We start from the raw sequence: 13,999 nt of genomic DNA, 5'->3' as shown, positions 1-13,999 counted from the left end.
TTCCTTGTTCTCCTATGGGTTATATGCATATGGGTAGTTTGCTAGCGCTCAATGTAACTATACATGATCTACATAATGAAATAATGGTTCTATGGAATGAAAAGGTAAAATTGACTTTTAAACAACTGAATTATAGGGTGAAGGATCAAATGACTTTCGATCATGATGCTCTCGGCCCTCCATCAGGACTTATCTGTCGGCAAAAGCTGGGACTGATAGTGCAACCGTGAGGGTCACATGGCTCTGACTTTAGCTCAGTAGTAGGACCTTTTCTAGCTTGTTAGAGGTTACCTTTATGGCACAAAAGGGGCTTGCCACGTTGGGTATAGGACTGCCCCTGTTCTTATGTGTATAGCCGTGAAGGATTTGTGCCATAGGAAAGGGGTGTTCCTACATCTGCCTGCAGAGGAAACCTAGTGGCCCTAACATGTTAGAGAGACCTATGGAAGGCTTCATAGTGTACCTTGCCTGCTCACCTTGGGGGTGTTAGGGGGTCGACGGGCCTCGGGTATTTGGGCAACACGACTCGCGGTGAAAGTACACAACCTTTGTAGAGTGAAAACTATTATAACAGCCGTGCTCATGGTCATGAGCGGCCCAGAAAACTCACAGAATAAATGGCTACTTATAATGTTGTTTATACATGATGACTATGATGATGTTTCATGACTCAATTGGTTATGATATATGATCATGTGCGTTAACTGGGGCTTAAGCATAAATTTGATACTACCTAATGCTAAATTCTTGACTTACTAAAAATGCTAAACGCGGTAAACTGTGTCTACCTTTTTGAGCCTCATGAACCGCATGTTATGCTTGTTGAGTACAAGATGTACTCACGTTTGCTTTACTTTTCAATACTTTGGAAAAATCCCAGATGGGTACCAGTTTGCTAGGGGTTGGAGGAGCTAGGCTTGTGATCAACCAGTCAATTGTCCCTATGGAGTGGAGTCTTCACCCAAAGATCGGAGTTGTCTATCCACTATTTGTGCCTAAGGTTATCTCTTCTTTATACTAAGTACTTTATATATTAAGCATTATCATTTGATATTACCCTTAATTGTAGCTATATGTGAGATTTGACTTCCTAGCCTCACATATGGTGTGTATCTGGTTTTGTTCTTGAAACCGGGTGCTACAAAGTAGTATCTGAGCAATGCTGACTGTAAGACGCAAGCCTACTTAGAAACTGGTCGTTCTAAGGTTTAGAAATTGTTGTAAAAATCGTTGTTCTATAGACCTTGATATTTTCCCTATACTATATCTTATCCTTGCTATTGATCTCACCTTGTTGCTTGTTCTAAAGTCTTGTTCCCACCTTTACTTCTTGCTTTGTTATGCTTTTAGAATCTTCTCTTACCACCTCTTGCGTAATCTAAAGTTAAGCTCTAGGATCTTTACCCATAACATTATGAAGACTGATAGTATCGTAAGTTGAGTTAATGCTTGCTTTGTGCAGCTTTAATGCCTTGTTGAATTGTCACTATGATTTTGCTTGTTTTGGATCTTTGTAATGTTTGTAATGATATTGTGGGTTTTGTCCATGATTTCATTTAGTTTGTAGTCATAAGTCATAAGGAGTAATGAATAGATGGTCGGGTTGGTTTTCCTCGTTTCTATCTTATCATGTCTTTTCAGAGCAGTCTGTCTTCTTTGGCTTGTACCTCTATCCTTGGATGAGCAAAAAAAATCATAGGAAAATTCTAGACAATAGTAGACTTTAATATCTTTCTGTGACTGCAAGAATCACCTTGATATTTTTTATGGTCTAGGAGTAATGAAAATCACAAGATGATGCAGCTGTGCTGTCTAAGATCTAGGACAGTTTCTGTTGTGCACTGTTTTCAACCAAGTTAACTGCAGAATCTGGACAAGTGTTCCATAAGAAAGTTGTAGTGCTCTGGGGTACCCGAAGAACATGATGATAGTTACCTCACTCAGAAGAAGATGAAAGTTACCCTCTGGTTTTCCCTAGTTGATCTTTATTAAGGGGGGTAGCCAAATTGAAGAAGTTGCAAGATGAAGATCAGATACATTCTATCACTTCACTTGGAAGACTCAGTTATCCTTATTGTTGAGAAGTCACTACCAAACATGAGTATCCCTTGCCTAGGATTGGTGACTTGGTGGATGATCTACAACAAGCTTAGGTAATCGTCAAGATTGATCTTCATTTTGAGCTATCATCAATTGGGAGTTCAATCTTCAACATACCGAAGATAAGTTGGTGTTGATGACATAGGAAGGAGGTGCTAAACATCTCTACAATTGGTTCTATGATAACTCAAGAGACCTCAATGTTATACCAAGCATGGCAGATAAGTTTTGATTGAAGGATGAGGCTACATGGGAAAGAGAAGAGGATCTAAGAAAATCTTATCCGCAACTGTTCGAGTAAGCGATCAACTAATCTCGAGGACGAGATTCTTCTTAAGGGGGATAGAATTGTAATACCCTAAAATTTGCATTATTTTAAAATAGTTAAATTTGATTTATTTATGCAATTATATGTGCATTTCAAATTTAGGAAATAATATTTTTTATGAAATTAAAAGTAAATATAAGGATAGAAACATGTTGATGCATTCATGCTGTTGCATATTTATTTCTGTGATGGGTGGTTTTGTTTCAAATGCTAAAAGGTTTTAAAAACCTTTTGAAAATGAGTTTGGAAAATTTATTTGGAAAAAGAAAAGGAATTTCTTTCTTTTCTCTCTCCCTTCCTCACTTTTGGCCCGATTGGCCTTTTTCCTTTCCCGCAGCCGCTCGCCCTCCCATCTTCCCTTCCTGGGCCGGCCCAGCTCGGCCAGGCGGCTGTTGCGCGCCGTCAGGGCGGAACCGCCGCTCCACTTCGCGTTGTGGGCGCCTCGTCCGCGTCCTCGGCCTCTACAAAAGAGGGCTAGACCCCATCATGCCCCCCGCTGCAGTATTCTTCTTCTTTGGAGACCGTAGCACCAAACCACAGTAGTTGGGAAGACCGCGAGCTCGCGAGCCGCCATTGTTCATCATTCATCATCTCCGGTTCATCCCCGCCCCAATTGAAGTCGTGGTGAGATTCGCCTTGTTCCCCTCTCTCTCTCGGTGACATCAATTTGTCAAACCGTGGCCTCTAGGGCCTTAGACATGTGCGCCGGCAAGCTCCTCCTCGTTGCTGGTCATGGCGAGCGCCGCGCGAGCCATCCCCGGCCGTGTTTTGTCCCGGGGTGAACTCGCCATCTTCCCTGTATCTTCCCCATGGTCTTGGATTGGAGAACCATGGCCCATAGGGCCTGATCCATTCACGCCGGTGAGCTCCTCGCCGCCAACCATGGCAGCGCTGCCGCGTTGGCTTCGTCTCCGGTGAGTCGCCTTCCCTCTCCCCTCCCTGATGTGATCCTAGCCGTCCATCATGTGATCAAAGGCCCAGGATGGCCAATACCCCTTCATGGGTCATTTTGCTTAAGAGACCCCCAGATTTTGACTAATTAAACCCACAGTCCTCGGCCAGTTTAATTATTCTAAAATTGATTTTATTTAAATTCAAAAATAGTTCATACTAATTACAGAAATGCCACTAGATTTGTTTTGCTCATAAAAACTTTGTTTTAGCTCCGAATCGACCCGTTAAAATTGCATTAGTTTCATAATTGCATAATATACGTGTTAGTACCACTGTTAATCATGTTTGCAACTTTTAAATTTCATGGTTAGGTTTAATTAAATAAATTGCTATAGGAAACCCCGTTTAATTCATAACTTTTGCGTTTTAGCTCCGATTTTCATGAACTTCACGTTGACGTGATCGTAGCGAGACATAGATTCTTTTCATAAACATTTTATCTTGTTTTCTATATTGCTGGCGTACTGTTCTAACTATAGGATTGTTTGCTTTGCATGAATGCCTTTGGAATGTTGTATGTTGCCGTGTTGGTTGCGTTCAGACGGTGAGGAGAATGTTGGAGGCCAAGAGTTCTTTGACGACCAGCAGGACCAGCAGGAGGTTGTTAACCAAGGCAAGTATAGCATGGAATCTACCTTGATGCCTATTCACATTTATTAATTACTCATTTGCATGTGTCTAATTTTGATACCCGTAAGGGCATCCTAGTGTTTGATTATCTTGTTCCTTGTTCTCCTATGGGTTATATGCATGTGGGTAGTTTGCTAGCACTCACTGTAACTATACATGATCTACATAATGAAATAATGGTTCTATGGAACGAAAAGGTAAAATTGACTTTTAAACAACTAAATTATAGGGCGAAGGAGCAAATGACTTTCGATCATGATGCTCTCGGCCCTCCATAAGGACTTCTCTATCGGCAAAAGCTGGGACTAACAGTGCAACCGTGAGGGTCACATGGCTCTGACTTTAGCTCAGTAGTAGGACCTTTTCTAGCTTTTTAGAGGTTACCTTTATGGCGCAAAAGGGGCTTGCCACGTTGGATATAGGACTGCCCCTGTTCTTATGTGTATAGCCACGAAGGATTTGTGCCATAGGAAAGGGGGGTTCCTACATCTGCCTGCCGAGGAAACCTAGCGGCCCTAACATGTTAGAGAGACCTATGGAAGGCTTCGTAGTGTACCCTGCCTGCTCACCTTGGGAGTGTTAGGGGGTCGACGGGCCCCAGGTATTTGGGCAACACGACTCGCAGTGAAAGTGCACAACCTCTGCAGAGTGAAAACTGTTATAACAGCCGTGCTCACGGTCACGAGCGGCCCGGAACACTCACAGAATAAATGGCTACTTATAATGTTGTTTATACATGATGACTATGATGATGTTTCATGACTCAATTGGTTCTGATATATGATCATGTGGGTTAACTGGGGCTTAAGCATAAATTTGATACTACCTAATGCTAAAATCTTGACTTACTAAAAATGCTAAATGCGGTAAACCGTGTCTACCTTTTTGAGCCTCATGAACCCCATGTTATGCTTGTTGAGTACAGGATGTAGTCACGTTTGCTTTACTTTTCAATACTTTGGAAAAATCCCGGATGGGTACCAGTTTGCTAGGGGTTGGAGGAGCTAGGCTTGTGATCAACCAGTCAGTTGTCCCTGTGGAGTGGAGTCTTCACCCGAAGATCGGAGTTGTCTATCCGCTGTTTGTGCCTAAGGTTATCTCTTCTTTATACTAAGTACTTTATATATTAAGCATTGTCATTTGATATTACCCTTAATTGTAGCTATATGTGAGATTTGACTTCCTAGCCTCACATATGGTGTGTATCTGGTTTTGTTCTTGAAACCGGGTGCTACATAATCTGCGACCAAGACCACAAAAAAGTACTATTGATACTGTAAATGAGCAGATTGTTGATGCTCCTGACTATATACCAACCGGAGACTTCTTATGTGACAACGAAGGTAAAAATTTAGCACTGCAGTCCTCAATATATCTATTTTTCAAAAGTAATACTCGCTACACGTGTTGTTCCATGTGCTTGATGCTATAGTAAAGTGATGCTTTTTGTAGAAGCATAAGTGTTATATTATGATTGGTTATGTTTCTCACATTCCAAATTAATTTCTACAGATTTGCTCAGTGGTACGCAACAGAAGAGGGATGGAAGCGGCATCACACAGGTGAATGACATATTTGCAAGGACTGCCAACATGCCTAAAATCAAAGTAACACTAAATGAATATGGACAGCCTGTTGGAGAAACTGCTAGGAAGCTTGCTAGTGTCACTGGGTGTCAAGTGAGAAAGAAATTATCAATTGGTTGTAAGGACTGGAGGCTTGTTGATCCAAAAAAGAAGTTAGCAGTTTGGAATGACATAAAGGTACAGCACCTATTATTTAGCACTGATTTTTTTTCTGAACTGAGTGGCATGTCGAATTGATAACAGCTATTGTGTCTTTCTCAACTGAGCAAAATACAATTATTTAGCACTGATTTTTTTTGAACTGAGTGGCATATCGAATTGATAACAGCTATTGTGTCTTTCTCAACTGAGCCAAATACACCATGATCTGTATGTTTATTTCCGTGCACATGATCTGTTAATTTGTAATAGATTTTTACTTCTTGTACTTATGGAAGTTGCTATGTTTATTTCTTTGTGTTTGTTTTTGTGCACATGATCTGTACCAAATACAACATGATCTGACCCATGTTACCCTGCAAATTAGGCATTCTATGACATGGATGAGGATGTCATGAAATGGTTCATGGATACAGCTGCAAGGAAATGGAAGGATTACAAGGCAGACTTAAAAGAGAAGTTTTTTGATGAATCATTGATGGATGATGAACTCAAGGCAAGAGTTGGTAATACAGTAAATGCTGCTGATTGGGATTACCTTATTCGCTTTTGTAGGACTCCTGAATCTGAAGTAAGTACCAAATTATGTGAATATGTTTTTAGAACTTTTGGGAGACTCTTGAATCTGAAGTAAGTACCAAATTCTTTGAATCTTAGGCTCGTACAGCAAGAGGAAAGGCAAATTGTGCCAAGTTGCAGCAGCTTCATACATGAGGCAGTGTGAGCCATGCTTGTCGTAGGCATGATCTGGCAGATAAACATTTCCCTCACATTACTAATTCAAAATACATTGTTTTGAGGAATTTTTATTACTTCAATGTTTGGAAAAAAAACTTGTAGGGTAAAGAACTTGGCCGCACCCCTCGAAGAGATGAAGTTTACATCAAAACTCATACAAGGAAAAATGGAGTACCTTTAATGCAGGCATCGTCAACAATTGTAAGTTTCCTCCAGGAAAGTAATAGCAACATGTAATGTTATATATAAACATACTTATTCCTTTTTTGTAGAATGAACTTAAAGCAGATGTTGAAGCTCATCTAGAGTTGAAGGACAGATCAATTCAAGAAGGAGATGCATATGTTGCTGTTTGTGGAGAAAAGGAACCAAAAGGCCATGTCCGTGTTTTGGGTTTAGGACCAACACCCCAAGAGATTCGCACCCCAGGGTTGAAGTCATACATGTCAACAAGGCTTCAACTAGAAGTCTTGGCTCATAAAAACTCTGAAATTGCGCAAGCAACCTTGGAACAATGTATCGCTGAACTGGAAGAGGAACTGGAAGAGCAAAGGATGGCACAAGAAAGGCAAAATGCTGAAACTTTGTCACAACATGGTTCTAATTCAAGACAACACATGGTAAAGTACTTTCAATATCTTTGTCTCTTATACAACATCTTAAGGCTCCATGTTTATGTAATCAAAATATATCTTCATACTCTTGATATCTATTATTTCATTGCATGATGTAGAGCCCAAGGTCTGAAGAACATGTTGATGCACATTATGATGCTCGGCGCGAAGAATATGACAATATTGCAGATAATGAGGATTGTGGTCAAGACATTGAAGCCCCACCAGTGTCTGCTGGCATGAACGCTATAAACATAGCAAGAAATAAAAATGCCTCTCGGTTTACACATGATGGGCTTGTAATGTTCTCCATCCTCTTGTTAAGTTTATATTTGCGATTTAATATTTGCTCCTCACATTTCTGTAATTCCCATGGATGTGTCATCTACTTCTGGTTGGAAAGGAAGTGATACTATTTGCTATGCTGAGGCTTGATCTCCCTGTAGCTAAGGGAACTGTCCTTTCTGTTAATCCGAAGACCATGGCAGGACATCAGCCTCTTGGAAAGCAGTTTTGTGAAGTTATGGTGGAACATGTGATAAGAAAGGATGCAGTTCTACCTCACCCTTATGGTCATATGGAGAGTATGGCTGGGGCTTATATGATGTTAATTGCGTGGCCATACGAGCAAGTAAGAAATTACACCTAACGTCATTTCTTTTTTGCTTTTGATGAGTGTCCAGTGTTCCTAATTGATGTACTTTATATAGCTGAAGCCTTGCAACAATGCATCTGGATCTTCCAAGGGCACCAGGTATTTTGAGCCCCTTTATGACTCTTCCTTTGACCTATACATATGTCTGCTCACTGCTGCTATTTTAGCAGCCACATCTGGAGTGGTATATAGTTACTACATATAGCTGTACATATGCTGCTGCAACATATAGCTAAACATATGCTGCTGCTGCTGCTAGCCACAGTTGGAATGGTATGTTGTGGCTAGCTAAAATGTTCTCTGAGATTGCAAATAGCTAAGATTGAGATGCAAATAGCTGTACACTACGCCAGATTTGGACATCACTACCGGATTTATGAGAACCGGCAGTGATGTACCTTCACTGCCGGTTATGAGCTTGAAAATGAGAAAATGATTGGGGCTGGGCTAAAACCGGCAGTGAAGCACCACATCACTGCCGGTTTGTGGCTTGAACCGGCAGTGTATTGGCGGCCACTTATCACTGCCGGTTCAAGCCACAAACCGGCAGTGATTTGGCTCTATCACTGTCGATAAATAGCCAAGAATCGACGGTGATAAGCCTACAGCTCAAAAAGGCTACAGCCATCCTCTTCTTCCTTCTCTCTTCCATCCCAAGAACAGAGGTGCGCGTTTGGGCCCTTCCCTCCATTGTTGCGGCTGCTCTTCACCATGAAGCTAGCGATTGGATTTTGAAGAATGGCTTGATCTTTTTGCTTTAAGGTTAGTAACAAACATCCACTCCTTTGCTTAATTAGCTTCGTTTTGATGGCTACATTGCTTGATTCTCATTCTAGTTCTTTCTCCATTCTAGAGAGCACTTTTCCAATTGGACATCTGTGCAAGGCTCAAATTGTGGTGAATCCATCATCCAAACGGTTGGTGTCTATGAACACATTTAAATTCCTAGCTAATTATTCCATGGTGTTCAAGATCATCATTGTTAGTATGTGATGCTATAATTAGTTCTTAGAAGTAAAGTAGAATAGTTGTTCTTCAATATTGTGCAATAATTGTTTTTACTACAATTTTCAATTTATAGGGCCGGGGCTACCAATTTCAATTTTCCAATAATTAGTGTACAATAATGTTTTCCAAAAATGGTACATTCGAGCTACAATTATTGTTCATGAAGCTCGATTTCTTATTAATTCTTTGTAATGACTGTCTCAGTATTTTTTTGTGCAGAGATGGGTCAATAGTGGATGCACTGTCTTGAACGGACAAGCGGTACATGCATGGCGTCAGCCTTGTTTATCACCGATGCCAAAGCCCATGCTGGGAATAGGAACCCTATCTTCTGCCCATGCAAAGATTGCAAGAATCAAAGGAACTTTCGTCAAATTGAGTCTACGATTGCACTTGATTACCAGGGGGTTCATGCCAAACTATACGATATGGACTATTCATGGCAAGGTCGGTGTGAATGTACGTCACGCCGAGGATGGGAGCTTTAGCTCCGCAAATCAACCCATGAGCGAACTCATCCAGAGGATCTCCTAGGTAATTGAGGAGGTGAGGCAAGGGACTCACACTTCTAATAGGGAGAAAGATGTGCTTACCCAAGCACTCAGAACCAAGGAGCACCATGGTCGCACTAGAGGAACTAGTGTTGTTCCTTGAAAACTAGCATTCCCCCAAGAATCTAACACTTACCGGAGCCGCTCGAGGGGTAGAGCGGATCAGGAGGCAGAGTATTTGAGGCGACTAAAAGAGATGGAAGACAAAATGGACGCACGGATTGACGCGACTGTTGAAGCATGAGTCCAGCAAATTTTGCTGTCCAAGGGATCAGGAGTACCACAAAACCCTACTCCTACTGCCTTTAGCCCACAGTTTAGGGGTCGCAGCAGCTGCGGATCGACCCCGCTCGACGAAGAAGATGCGAATGTGCCTCATCCGGTGGATGCCATCACTGAACCCATCAATGTCAAGTTGTACATCCATCAGGAATGGACAAAAGGCAAGGTGGCACTCAGCTAGGCCTGGCCTGCGGGAGACAGGACCATTAATGGCCGCCCAATTCCATAGGGGTACGCTCGCGTTATCATTGACAGGATACTTGATAAGAAGTATAACAAGATACACATTGAGTACCCCATAGTGGAAGACATGCCAAAACTTGGTTATAACAAGGGCTCTCAAGTGGCCTGGCGCAAGTGCTTCATTAAGCTTGACCACCAATTATCCTCTGATGATGAGGACGACTGCGAGTCTTCGCCCACCCACGATGATCACTCACCATCTCCCAACAGAGATCACTCCCCTCCTCGTCCCTTGCCATCACCCCCGAGGAGACAGAGGTCTCCTTCTATTCCTCTTCGTCCGACTCCATCTTCATCAGCCTCGAGACAAGAGAAGACTCCTCCTCCTCCTCCGTCTTGATCAGCCCAGGAAAATAGAATTCTCGTCGTTATCCTCCTCCTCCTCTTCCACCTCAGCCCAAAACAAGATCAAGGGCATCCTCGCAGTCACAAAAAAGGTCCTTGGATTCGGTCGCTAATGCTCCCAAAGTGGACCAACAAAAAAGAAAAAGGCTTTTCAGTGGCAGCGTTACAAACTTGATGGAAAGAAAATTTACAGCACACATCTCGAAGGAAGATTGTGTTAGTTTCTTCAATTTTTGTGCCTCACTGCCTCCATGTTTGTTGAAGTCCGAATTCGAAAGGCAAACATAGAATCAGTACGCTACAATAAGAGCCGATGAAATACACAATGAAGATTTAAGGAAGATACAGAAGTACATAGAAGACAACCCCGAATTAACCATGGAAGAGGCCGCGAACATCTATTATGATGTACAAGGGACGGGAACACCGGCAATGAAGTATGAAAGGGGCAATCTTTTGGTTCCCGATGACGAGTATAAAAATTTGACAATATATATGCGCCAGTTGCATGAATATTACATGGCTCAAGCAACAGAGATGGAGGACTTTGGTTTTGAGGTTATTATCTGTTCACCACATGTTTTTCATTATCCTGAAGAAGAGAAGTTCAATGTCGAGTGGGAGTGCTTGTTCCAGCTATACCAGAAACGCCCTCTCGATACACAAATGTTGACGCTGTGGACTATGTAAGTACCCTACAAGCATGATATTACAATTAACTACTCTCTCAAGACATAAATTGTTAACTTTTGAGCATTTCCCATGATTTTATATAGGTGTATAGCAAAATTTTGCATTCTAAAAAGTAAATGGGATAACATAGGCTTCTTGGACCCCTTATGAGTCAATGAGAAGACATGTCTAGGCCTCCATGGATGTGACGTGGAAGACCTGAAACAGAGATTGATTGCTATTTTTGACGAATTCAAGATGAAGAACAAAACCCACATACTTCTAGCCTACAACTACGAGTATGTGTTCTCGGCTTTTAATTTTATGCTTCTTTTTTCGTTAAGATTATTTGATAATTATGATTCTATGATTGCAGCAACCATTTCATCTTCATTTGTGTTAATCTTGCCAAAAATTTGATCGAAGAAAAAACAATTTCATCATCTAGATGCACTGGTGGTAGTGCTGAATTAGTAAATGATCATAATAACATATTATTTTCTAATCACACATACCGCTTTCTAACATTTCTCCTTTTAATGTTGCTCAGTATCCGAAGAAGACATATCGGTGGGATGCGGGTCCCATTCAATGTTATCGAAATATAGGGGAAGTACCTAAAACAGCCGGCGGGAAACAATGAATGCGAGTTTTATGTAATGTGGGCAATGCTTTTCTACATCGGTGGGAAATCAGAAGAAGCCGATAAGTTGGTGTGTATAATCCCCATTTCATTTATGTCTGTTAATAATTCAACAAAATAATTTACTAATTCCTCTTTGGATATCATCTTTTTTGAACGACAGCGCAAGAAATATAACCACGAAAGGCTGTTAGACATGGAGATCGTCGCACTGCAATCGTCGCTAGCAAAATTCATCTTAGCTGAGGTATTGGAAAAATATGGAGTATTTTCCATTGCACAATCCGTGAAGAACATGGACCAGTATGGCCCAGAGCGGCTCGCCAGATTATTGTAAGAAGTCCGAGAAGCATTGCACAATCTGTGAAGTCCGAGAACATTTCTTTTTTATTTTGAGGGATCGAGATCTTGATAAGAACATTTGAACTGTAACCGTAACATTTGTAATGTTTAATATTGATGGACCTGACCCGATTCCACGAAAAAATATAAATTAAAATAAATTATAAAACAATAAAATGTGAACGTGCCATCACTGCCGGTTAGCAGCAAACCAGCAGTGTTGTTGTAAACATCACTGCTGGTTAGAAACAAACCGGCAGTGATGGCCAAGATGGCACTGCCGGCTGGAGCCACAAACCGGCAACGTTGGCTTATACATCACTGCCAGTTCTTGTCACAAACCGGCAGTGATTCTTATGAGAACATTGCCGGTTGAAACACAAACCGACAGTGTTGCACTGCCGGTTCTTGTCACAAACCGGCTGTGATTCTTACGAGAACACTGCCGATTGAAACACAAACCGATAGTGTTTGTGGAATCGAACTCTACCGGGTGGTCTTATGAACCGGCAGTGTTGGTGGAACTGAACTCTACCGGTTGTGTAAAGAACCGGCAGTGAAGTTGAAGAACACTGCCGGCTTGTAGGAACCGACAGTGATATCTTACCCTCATCACTGCCGGTATGGTTGTGCCAGTTCAAAATCTGGCAGTGATGGCGTGTTTTGAACTGGCAGTGAAGTTCTATTCTGACATAGTGGTACATATGCTGCTATTTTCTAAGATATGCTGCTGATGAGATTGCAAATAGTTGTACATATTTTAGCTGAAATTGCAAATAGTTGTACATATTTTGGGTGTACATATGCTGCTATTTTCTGAGATTGCAAATAGCTGAGATTGAGATGCTAGTAATTTTTTAAGAGCACAAGCCAGTACTGCCAACATGCCTAAAAGTATTAGCAAATTTCATTGCACGGCTACCTTAGATTGCAAATAGCTGAGACATAGACCTACAGTTCCTGATTATTGTACTACTTTCAATCAATTTAGGTTGGGACATCCCCTGCAGTTCTTCTAGTTAATGATCAAATTGATGTTAATTTTATTTTTCAGGTAGCGTTGGGCGCCACTAGCTGCTTACAAATGAATGGGATGCCAACTTTTGCGCAACTACTGCATTTGGATCCAAGTATTTCTTTTGTTTTGTGAGTTTCTGGAAGAACTTGTGGACTTGACTCATTGGCAGTGCAAGAACCTGCTGTTGGATCCATGCATCTCTTTTTGGTTGCTAAGTCTATCAAAGTGATTGTGTACTGCAAACAATCTAGTATGCTCCCATTTATGTTTTATGACTTGGTGCAAATTGGATATGCTGCCATGTATGTAATTGTGCAACTTGGTGCAAATGGGCAAGAATATGCATGTCATATGAAGATCCATGTATTTGGGGACTAAATTTGTGGAGATGAATGTGATATGATGGATCTTCGATTAGTCAAATACATATTTAATATGTAATGATTCTGCTACGTTGGATTTTATTTTTTTAATTAGTTTTAAAATTCCTAGAGAATCTGTCGGTAAATATTTGTATAACATCGCACGGTCTGTTGGCATAAATGGTGACACACTGTCTGTTGGTGATTTTTCTCCATCGGATTGTCTGTCGGTAAAAGGGTAGTCTGTCGGTAAAACTTTTTACCGACAGGGCTTACAACGACTAACTTGGTCTGACGGTATATCTCTAAATCAACGGACTCCTGACAGTAAAAGGACTTATACCGATAGAACGTCCGATGTTGTTGTGAGGCTGTGGTGTAGTGGGGGCTAAATTGTCAGTAGGCCTGCGAGCAGCAATGGGCATTGCATATTGCTCAGACGTCACACAAACCCAACAACCAATTGGAGCATGATCCTACTCCACTTGAGATCCAACGTGGTTCCATCTTTACAAACATTTTAGTACCTCTCGTGAACTATCTTGACTATGAAGGGAATGCTTGTGTGAAATTTTTTTCCTAGAAAAAGGTTTCCACCCACAGAAAGCACATATTCAGACTAAATTGTGAAGTAATGAGTAGTGTTACAGGATCTACGTGGGAAAACAATAAGGGAGCCTTAGTTCTACTTGTGGGGCTATCTATGTGTGTCCAAAAGCACCCTGTTCGTTTCGCTGAAAAGCCAGGCTAAAAGTATTGTTCGTTGATT

General features: G+C 41.3%; 1 pseudogene; it reads left to right on the top strand.

The window, feature by feature from the left end:
* Positions 1–6,163: 6,163 nt before the first annotated feature.
* LOC136488547 (uncharacterized) lies at positions 6,164–9,022 on the top strand (annotated as a pseudogene).
* The last annotated feature ends 4,977 nt before the right edge of the window (positions 9,023–13,999 follow it).

This window comes from Miscanthus floridulus, chromosome 10 (assembly GCF_019320115.1).
Source record: "Miscanthus floridulus cultivar M001 chromosome 10, ASM1932011v1, whole genome shotgun sequence".
Lineage (NCBI taxonomy): Eukaryota > Viridiplantae > Streptophyta > Magnoliopsida > Poales > Poaceae > Miscanthus > Miscanthus floridulus.
This window is presented reverse-complemented; position numbering and strand designations above follow the sequence as displayed.